At 38.6% G+C, this 9,912-nt stretch overlaps 1 pseudogene; it reads right to left on the bottom strand.

Moving 5' to 3' along the window:
- Positions 1-8,145: 8,145 nt before the first annotated feature.
- LOC141511583 (olfactory receptor 6C2-like) lies at positions 8,146-9,081 on the bottom strand (annotated as a pseudogene).
- Positions 9,082-9,912: the final 831 nt, after the last annotated feature.

Below are 9,912 nucleotides of genomic sequence, written 5' to 3'. Positions count from 1 at the left end.
GTAAGGGAGAAGACCTCAATCAAGGTCACAGGCACTGTAGAGAAAGAAACCAGCACCTCCTACTGGTCATCTGGAGAAATAACACTCAGTGAATAAAGCCTCTAGGGTTCCCAACACCAAACCTCTGTGAACCAGCCCTGCCCCAACTCAAGGTCTTAGCAAAATGAAGAAAGGTCAGTGGAAAAGTGGATCCATAGAAAAATTCTTGGAAGGAAAAGACCATAACTCAGAGAGACCTAGAACCACTGAGGAGATATGATGTGGTCTTCACCACAGAAAGACTTCCTTGAAGAAATAAAGAAGGAGTTTAAAAATCAATTGGAAAATTTGGGAAAAGAAACCCAAGAGAAGATTGACACCTTGCAACAAGAAAACAAATCATTAGAAAATGCAATTGGACAAACACAAAATGAGACTAATTCTCTCAGATCCTCAACTGGGGAAATGCAAAAAGAAAATAATTCTCTCAAAACCTCAATTGGTCAAATAGAAAGCTCTTTCAAAAATAGAATTGACCAATTGGAAAAGGAGTTGCAAAAGGTAAATGAAGAAAACTCTTCCCTAAAAAAGAGAAAGGTATGGAAACTAATGACTTCATGAAACAGCAGGAATCTGTTAAAGAAAAGTAAAAAAATATTGGTAGAAAAAAATGTAAAATATCTCATCAGCAAAACCACTGACCTCGAAAATAGAATGAGGAGGGGCAATCTTAGAATTAATGGTCTTCCTGAAAATGTTGAAGAGAAAAAAGCCTGGACTTAATATTACTTAATATTACAGGATCTACTGATAGAAAATTGCCCTGATATCATGGGACCAGAGGGCAAAATAGTTATTGAAAGAATACATCGATCCCCTCTGAAAAGAGATCCTAAAATGAAAACACCAAGGAATGTTGTAGTCAAATTCCAGAACTATCAGATAAAAGAGAAAATCCTGCAAGCAGTCAGAAAGAAACAATTTAAATACAAAGGAGCCACAGTAAGGATTACACTGGACCTGGCTGCATCAGCATTAAGGGATTGAAGGGCCTGGAATGAGATATTCTGAAGAGCAAGGAAACTTGGAATGCTGCCAAGAATCCACTGTCCCACAAAGCTGAACCTTCTTTTTCTTTTTCTTTTTTTTTTCCTTTTAAATTTATTTTTTATTCTCATTTTGTACAAATGTTTTTTTTACATTAATAAAATATTCTTGTTTACAAGTAAACAAAATACCCCTCCTTCCCCATGAATATAGATAGACTTGTTTGGGTGAAAAAAGTAAAGGGGAGAGAAAAAAATTAAAATAAAAAAAATAATAGTAATAATTGTAGGTATGGCCAGGTGGTGCAATGGATGAAGCACCAGCCCTGGAGCCACAAGCACCCGAGCCCATATCCAGCCCTGTAAACCCAACAATCACCCAGCCGTGTGACATGCAAGCCACCTGATCCACACTACCCTGCAAAAACCAAAAAAAAGAAAGAAAAAAAAGACCCAAAATAAAATAAAATAGTAATAATAGTAGGGGTGTCTGGGTGGCAGACAGAGCATTGGCCCTTGAGCCAGGAGCACCTGGGTACAAATCTGGCCCCAGACATGCAAAGATCATGCCACTATGTGGCCCCAGGCAGGCCATCCAGCCCCACTTGCCCTGCACCCTCCCCCAAATAATAAAAACAAAAAATGTGCATGAGTCTTTGTTCCAACACCAACAACTCTGTCATGGGTAGATTTCATTCTTTATGATAAGTCCATCACAAAAGTTATTTCCATATTTTTCCACCGTTGCCATTGCTGATTGCAACTCCCTCCTTTCTTATTTCTCTACTACCATGTACTCTATTTTCTCTCTCCTTTCACTCTGACTCTGCTGTAGGGTCGCTGAGTGGCACAGCAGACAGATCCCTGGTCCTGGGGCCAAGAAGCCCTGAGCCCCCATACCACCCCTTAGGCCCAGAATCCACCTGGCCCTGTGGTCCTGGGCAGGCCTTCCAATCCCAGCCCCTTGCAAGAAGTAAGAAAGAAAATGTGTTATATCTGGCCACTCTCCCCTCATGGTCCAGCTTCTCCTCCTTATTCACATCCCCACCCCTTCCCCCTCCTCCCCCTCCTTCTTACTCCAGATGTCTATACCCCATTGAGTATATTTGCTGTTTCCTCTCCTAGCCATCTCTGATGAGAGCAAAGGTTCCCTCATTCCCCCTTGCCTCCCCCTTTCCATATCATTGCAATAGCTTATTGTAATAAAAAAAAAATCTTATGTGAAATATCTTGGACTATTCCCCCTCTCCTTTTTCTTTCTCCCATTCCATTTCCCTTTTTTTCTATTGACTCCATTTTTACACCATATTTTATCTTCGAATTCAGCTTTCTCCTGTGCTTCAACTATAAAAGCTGTCTCTACCTGCTCTATTAACTGAGAAGGTTCATATGAGTATTATCATTGTCATTTTTCCATGCAGGAATACATGCAGTTCATCCTCATTAAGTCCCTCATATTTCCCCCCCTCTCCTCCAGTCTCCATGTTTCACCTGAGTCCTGTATCTGAAGATCAAACCTTCTGTTCAGCTCTGGCCATTCCAAAAGGAACATTTGAAATTCCCCTGGTCCATTGAAAGTCCATCTTTTTCCCCCTGGAAGAGGACATTCAGCCTTGCTGGGTAGTTCATTCTTGGCTGCATTCTAAGCTCTTTTGAGCTTCCAATGTAGCTGCTGCTAAGTCCTGTGTGATCCTGACTGCAACTCCACGATATTTGAACTGTGTCCTTCTGGCTGCTTGTAATATTTTCTCTTTGACTTGGGCATTCTGGAACTTGGCTATAATATTACTAGGGGTTGGTTTTTTGGGATCTTTTTCTCTGGGGGATCAGCGGATTCTATCCATTTCTATTTTGCCCTCTGCTTCTAGAATATCAGGGCAATTTTCCTGTAGTAATTCTTTGAAAATGATGTCAAGGCTCTTTTCCTGATCATGACTTTTAGGTATTCCAATAATTTTTAAATTATCTTTCCTAAGTCTGTTTTCCATATCAGTTGTTTTTTCAATGAGATATTTCACATTTTCTTTGAATTTTTCATTTTTTTGGTTTTGAAGTATTGATTCCTGACTTCTGGTAAATTCATCAATCTCCCTGAATTCTATTCTTTGTCTGAAGGATTTGTTCTCCTCAGAGAGTTTTCTTATCTCTTTTTCCATCTGGCCAATTTTGCTTTTTAAAGCATTCTACTCCTCAATAACTTTTTGAACTGTTTTATCCATTTGATCTAAGCTGGTTTTTAGCAGGCTATTTTCTTCAGCATTTTTTTTTGGATTTCCTTGACTAAGCTGCTGACTTCATTTTCATGTTTTTCCTGCATCTCTCTCCTTTCTTTTCCCAGTTTTTCTTCCAACTCCCTCATTTGATTTTCAAAGTCTTTTTTGAGCTCTGTCATAGCCTGAGCCCAATTTCTGTTTTTCTTGGAGTCTTTAGATGCAGGAGCTTGTGCTTCCTCATCTTCAGACTGTGTATTTTGGTCTTTCTTGGGCTCATTTGCAAAATATTTCTCAATAGTCTTCTTTTTGTTTCTCTGCTTGCTCATTTTCCCAGACTCGGCCTGGTTTGGGGTGTTTCTGGAGCTTTTGGGACACTCCCACAAGGGTCTCAGTGTGTGAGGCTCTGTCCTCCCTCCTGGTCTGTGAATGACCATAAGCACCTCCCTCTGCCACGGGGCTGAGGTGGGGGGGACCCTGCTGTTCTATGGGGGGGCCTAGACTGCTATCAGGATCTGAATGTCATCAGAGCCCCAGAGTCCTGTTCCAGAGGCAGGGGACAGAGCTCTGCAGTCTCTCTTCACTCCCCTCCCTCACCTCAATGGGCTCATGCCCTGGGGGCTCCTGCTTACCAGCTCTGCCTGCTTCTGTTCCTGAATCAGGGCTGGGGAAAGACCATGCTGCTTGCTGTGTGCCCTGAGGGCTGGGCTCCAGGTGCTTGCTCTGGCAGAGGTCCCCCGCTGTTCTCCCCACTTTGTGACCGGTGCTCCTCCGGGTACAGCTCAGGAGACTCCCCTGCTGCTGTGAGCTCAGACTCGCAGCGCCCTGGGGCTGCCTCCTGTAGGCTGAGGTTCTTTGGCTCTGGTGGGCCACCCCTCTGGCGGGCCACCCCTCTGACCCCAGGGAGCAGAGCCTTTCTGCTCTTTTCCCAGGTTACCTTGAGTAGGAGAACTACCTCACTGGGTCCCTTTGTGGGTTCTGTCTCTCGAAAGTTTAGTTAGAGTCTTTAGCTGATGAATTTTATCAGAGAGCTCCTAAGACTGGATCCCTTCTTGTGGCCACCTTGGCTCCACCCTCCTGAACCTTCTTTTTCAAGGGGAAAGATGGACATTCAACAAAATGGAAGAATTCCAAAAATTCCTGATAAAAAGACCAGAGCTAAATAGAAAATTTGGGCATCAAACAGGAGATTCAATAAATACATAAAAAGGTAAAAAAAGGGGTAAAGGAAAAAACTGCTATTCAATAAGATGAAACTGGCTATATCCCAGCATGGGAAAAACATTCTCATAAGTCCTGAGAATTGTAACTGTTTTTATTTAGGTTTTTGTAAGGCAAACGGGGTTACGTGGCTTGCCCAAGGCCACACAGCTAGGTAATTATTAAGTGTTTGAGTCCAGATTTGAAGCCAGATACTCCTGACTCTAGGGCCGGTGCTTTATCCATTATGCTACCTAGCCACCTGAAAATTGTAACTCTAACAGAGAGAATATATCTTAGCCAGAAGTGAGGGACACTCATGATTTATCCATGAGACTGCTATCTAATGGGATGAAATGGGCTATAACCCTACTTGGGAGAAAGACTCTAATAACTCTCAAGAACTGTAACTTTATTAGATAGAATATATTTAGTTAGAAGTGATAGATACTCAGAATTTTCTATGACTCAGAATGATTTAAAAACTCCTCCTTCTTAAAAAGAGGGACAGGGAGGAGACAGGAGAGGGGAGGGGACTGAATAGGTTAAATCTCACTACATTAAGAGGCACAAAAGACCTATGGGGATAGAGTTGAATTCATGAAGATGTGTTTTCCTGATTCTAAGTCTAGTCTTCTATCCACTGCACTACCAAACTTCCCTTCCAAATATATGGCTTCTTCTTAGCATTCTTCTTTCTCGCTGTCCAGAATTTGAAATTATTGACCACATTCTTTTCCTAGATACTATTTCTGCATTTCTCTGTAAAGGAGAAAGGGAAAAAGGAAGAAAAATAAGCATTTAAATAATTCCTACTTTGGGGCAGGCATTGTGTTTAATGTTTTAAAAATTATTATTTTATTTAGTCTTCACAATAAGCCCTTTATTATCATTATTTCACTAGTGGGACAACTGAGACAAACAGATGCTAAGTGAATTGCCCATGATCACATTGTGAATATTTTAGGATTTTAACTCAGAGTTCCCTGAGTCTAATTCTAAACTATCCAGTAAATTATCTAACTGCTTCTGATTATCAGCAAGAGGATAAGCCTTAATACTTAACCTAATTTTTGGAAAGAAAAGAACCAGACAGAATATTTTGGACATAGTACTGTGTAAGTGAACTTGAAATTTCAATTCAGTCATTCTATAAAATGTTTCACAGTTTAATATTTTGAGTATCAGCTTTCTAGATAAGTAAAATGACAGTTTAAAATTGTATCTGTTCTTTTGTCAAGAAATACTTTAGATCTTCAGTATTATACATTTCTTTAGTGCAGAGGAAATAAAAATCTATATATGTTCTACATTGTTTAAAGTGTGATAATTTTCTGTTATTATTATTGGCATTTACAATGTGACATTACTGGTAAAAAGTAACATTAGGTCTATCTATCACTGAGGAAATGTAAAATTGCAAAAGGAGTAGCCAGTCATGTAGCAATGAAAAGGGATAATATATGGTATCACTACATGTTACATCACAGATTCACTGGTATACAAGGAATGTTTGTGGGTTTTTTTTAATCTAAATGCATCCATATGATATCACAGTGTTTGTTACACAGGCAGTATTTTATAAGAGTTTGCTGATTGATTAATTCATGGACTTGGTAGTTTCTCAGTGTAAGTTCTATGGAAGATTGTGGATAACAATCACATTTCCACACCCTTTCAACCTATCTAAATAGGCTAAAAATATTGAAAGTAACCAATGGACCTCAAAGCTTTTTATGAGAAAGGGAAGTGTCCACCCCAAGAATTTGAAGTTATCCTCTGTGGAAGAGGATGAGAACAATTTGCTCCAATGTCCATTAAGGCAGCTGCACACTGTGAAGTGTACAGCTCTGTCAGACATCATAGATTCCAAGATCATCTTCTTTATCTCAAATCATCACCAGTTATCATGACTTTTGCCTTGACACTGGACTTCAGTGACTCTGGAAGAGGGCAACTCTGACTCACTTAAATTCAGTTCACTCATTAGTTAAAACAACACTGTATAGTCCTCTTTTAAAAATGGAGGAATAACAACAAAAACATTGTCTCTTGAATACTTTTCTTTTAGCTCAATTTCTAAGATCCCAAACATGTACCTGAACTAAGCTTTACGTTATTCTTTGTAGAGTTTGGGATTGGAACTATAAAGAACAAAAGATTATGAAAAAAAGAGTCTGATTCCTGTCTTTAAAGAGCAGACTAACCCCAGTATTTAAATTGGTCACATGTTCCAGGGTTCTGAGTTCAAAGTGGCTCCATTTTGAAAAGAAGATGAGTATCCCAGACCCTCTGGGCCCAGCATTCTTATTGTTACACTACGTTTCTACCATGTCCTGTTCAGAAAACAGACCAATGTTGAGCTGTGTTTTGGAAGCTTAAGAGATGCATATAGGTTCATAATCTCTTCCACTAGCATTCAGAAATGGCAGCATTTGGGCAGGAATAAGTGTTTATTGTGTGTTTATTAGCAGATTGGCAGGAGATGAGCCCAACTGATGGAAAGAACTAGGACATTGCTAAATGTGCAAGGCAAAGGTGTCTGCTCATTTGATGTAAGAAGGTAAGGTGAAAAATGGCCATGAATCTTAAGATTCAGGATGGAGGATTGGGCAATAAATTTCCTGGGCAAGAAGATCTCAGAATTTAGCCTTCAAATGAGTGGAAGATTTTAGTAATTACTAGTTTTGAAAACTAACTTATGGATAATTCCAAATTTGAGAGTTCCTAAATTGAGAAAGAAGTTGAATACTGCAAGAGTAAATGCTTCTTGGAACAAGGACATAGCTCCTGAGCAGCAACTCAACTGATTAATAAAAATACTTTGCTTTAATGAAAAAGAAAGCCTGCTCTGGGGCATATTTACCTTTTGGGGGATGAGTGGTGAAAAATAAATCTAAACCAGGGGCAGCTACATTGCACAGTGGATAGAGCACTGGCCCTGGGGTCAGGAGGAACTGATTTCAAATCCAGTCTGACACTTAATACTTACTTAGCTGTGTGACTTTGGGCAAGTCATTTAACCCTATTACCTTGCAAGAACTCAAAAAAAAGGTCTAAGCTTGAGAGTGACCCTGTAAGTTTTGGAAGGAATTCTTGGAATGCAAAAGAATGTTAAATTCAATGCCCTTCTGAAAAGAGCTAATGGACAATTTGAGTATTTTATGTGTTAATGGCTCTCCCTGAAACATTTGCCTGTTCTACATTTCCTCAGGGGTGAATTAATATCTGTGCTATAAATTAAAAAAGAAATTAACCTAATAAAAATTGAAAAATGAAAGAGAAAAAGAAGGAATATAGTTTTTTTTTAAACTTTGCTTATTGATTCCAGGATTCTCTACACAGCCATTTCATTGCCCTTTTTATCTTCTTTAGGGAATTTTATGGATTGAGATAAAAATTAGGAGGCAAATTATAGAGAAATTGTACTAGTCACTTATATGAATATAATTAATTTTGCACAAAGTTGATAATTGATAAATGTTTAATATTTTGGGATAATAGTAGTAAATAAAATAACTAAAGTCAAGGAAGATCCTGTCAAGGATCTAAGAAGAAGAAAACCTTGGTAAGTGAGAGTTTCTATATAGTAGAAAAAAGAAGCTATGTGATGGGTTTAACAAGATTAGTCTGCAGGTAAAGCATCATTAGTAAGAGAATATAAAAACACATAGTTCACATTCATTTGGCATCTAATTTTCAAATGCTTTTTATAACTTTGAGATCAATACAAACTTTCTGAATGAATCCCTGAAGGCTTGTATCACTTGTTTATTTCTGAGAGTATAAATAAAGGGATTCATCACTGGAGCCACTGAGGTTGCAAGCACTGACACCACCTTATTCATAGCCACCCCTTCCTTTGCAGAAGGTTTCATATAGATGAAGATGCAGGTACCATAAGTCATGGAGACAACGATCATGTGAGAGGAACAGGTGGAAAAGGCCTTTTTCCTTTGCTGGGCAGAGGGGAAGCTCAGAATAGCCCTGATAATGTCGGCATAAGACAAAATCACTAAAACCAAAGTAATAATGAGTGTCAATATAGCAAAGGCTAAAACCATCCCTTCTATGAACTCTGTATCAGAGCACGTGATCTCCAGAAGTGGTGATGCATCACAGACAAAATGGTTAATAATGTTAGAATCACAGAATTCTAGTCGAAGACCCAGGCTAAGTGGTGAAAGGATGATCATCAACCCAGATAGCCAACAACAGACCAGGAGCTGGTTACAGACTCGGTTGTTCATAATGATTGTATAGTGCAGAGGTTTACAGGTGGCTACATAGTGGTCATAAGACATAGCAGCCAGGAGAAAAGACTCTGAGGCTCCAAGGATACCAAAAAATTATTGGGTGGCACATTCATTATAGGTTACTGTATAGTCCCCACTTGACATATTGTATGGGAACCGGGGAATACAAACAGTTGTGAATGACAATTCTAAGAAGGAAAAGTTCCTAAGGAAAAAATACATGGGGATTTTAAGATGGGGATTCACCAAGGTGAGGGTGATGATGGTCAAATTTCCAGTTACATTCAGCATGTAGGTCAGAAACAGAAAGATAAAAAGCAAAACCTGCAGGTATGGATCATCTGTCAGTCCCTGTAGGATGAATAATGTTATTGCTGTACGATTTCTCATTCCTGACCTCTCTTCCTTTTGATGGATCTGTATACAAGAGGAGAGAGAGAGAGAGAGAGAGAGAGAGAGAGAGAGAGAGAGAGAGAGAGAGAGAACAGATTTGAGAAAGAACTGCACAAAATAACAATGTGAATGGGATAGAAAAACAAAAAAATTCAGTAGCCATTCTTAGACTGTATTTTCTTTCACTAGATGAGAAGTCATACCAACACTGTGTTGTGTTTCATGACTTTGATCTATAGAATATCTACTGGTTGTAGGATTTTTATAAGGACTTTTGTCACCTAGCTGTATTTCATGCTTTTTGAAGTTTTCTGTCACATCCCATTTGTTTGAAATACAAATTCATTTAAATTTTTATTTTTTTAAATTTTAATTCTCTTTTGTTCTTTTTTTCATTCATTTCCAAGTATATTTATCTATATCTACACATATAAATATAAATACATATGTATACATTATTTATTTATTCACTTACAATGAATATCTTTGAGATTTAGAAAAAATGCTTTAAAATATTAAATATAGTGATGATTATCAGATACTTAGATCCAAATAGATGGTACAGTGAATAGAGTGTTGGAACTTGAGTCAGAAGGCCTTGTCTTCCAGAATTCAAATCTAACCTCAGACACTTACTAGTTGTGTGATCCTGGACAAAATCACTTAACCATCCTCAATGAGGACACCATAGATCATAGGCTGACTCTCTGATTTATGTAAACCTCTACCAAACTCCTAAGTGGATTTAAAACATCTCCATGACCAATCAGTAGTTTATTTTTCAGTATCCCTCAAATTTGGAAGAAAATATCTCACACTCTTTATAAA

The sequence above is a fragment of the Macrotis lagotis genome, chromosome 2, assembly GCF_037893015.1.
Source record: "Macrotis lagotis isolate mMagLag1 chromosome 2, bilby.v1.9.chrom.fasta, whole genome shotgun sequence".
NCBI classification, from domain to species: Eukaryota; Metazoa; Chordata; class Mammalia; order Peramelemorphia; family Peramelidae; genus Macrotis; species Macrotis lagotis.
The sequence above is the reverse complement of the archived record's forward strand: the minus strand, read 5'-3'. Positions and strand labels throughout refer to the sequence as shown.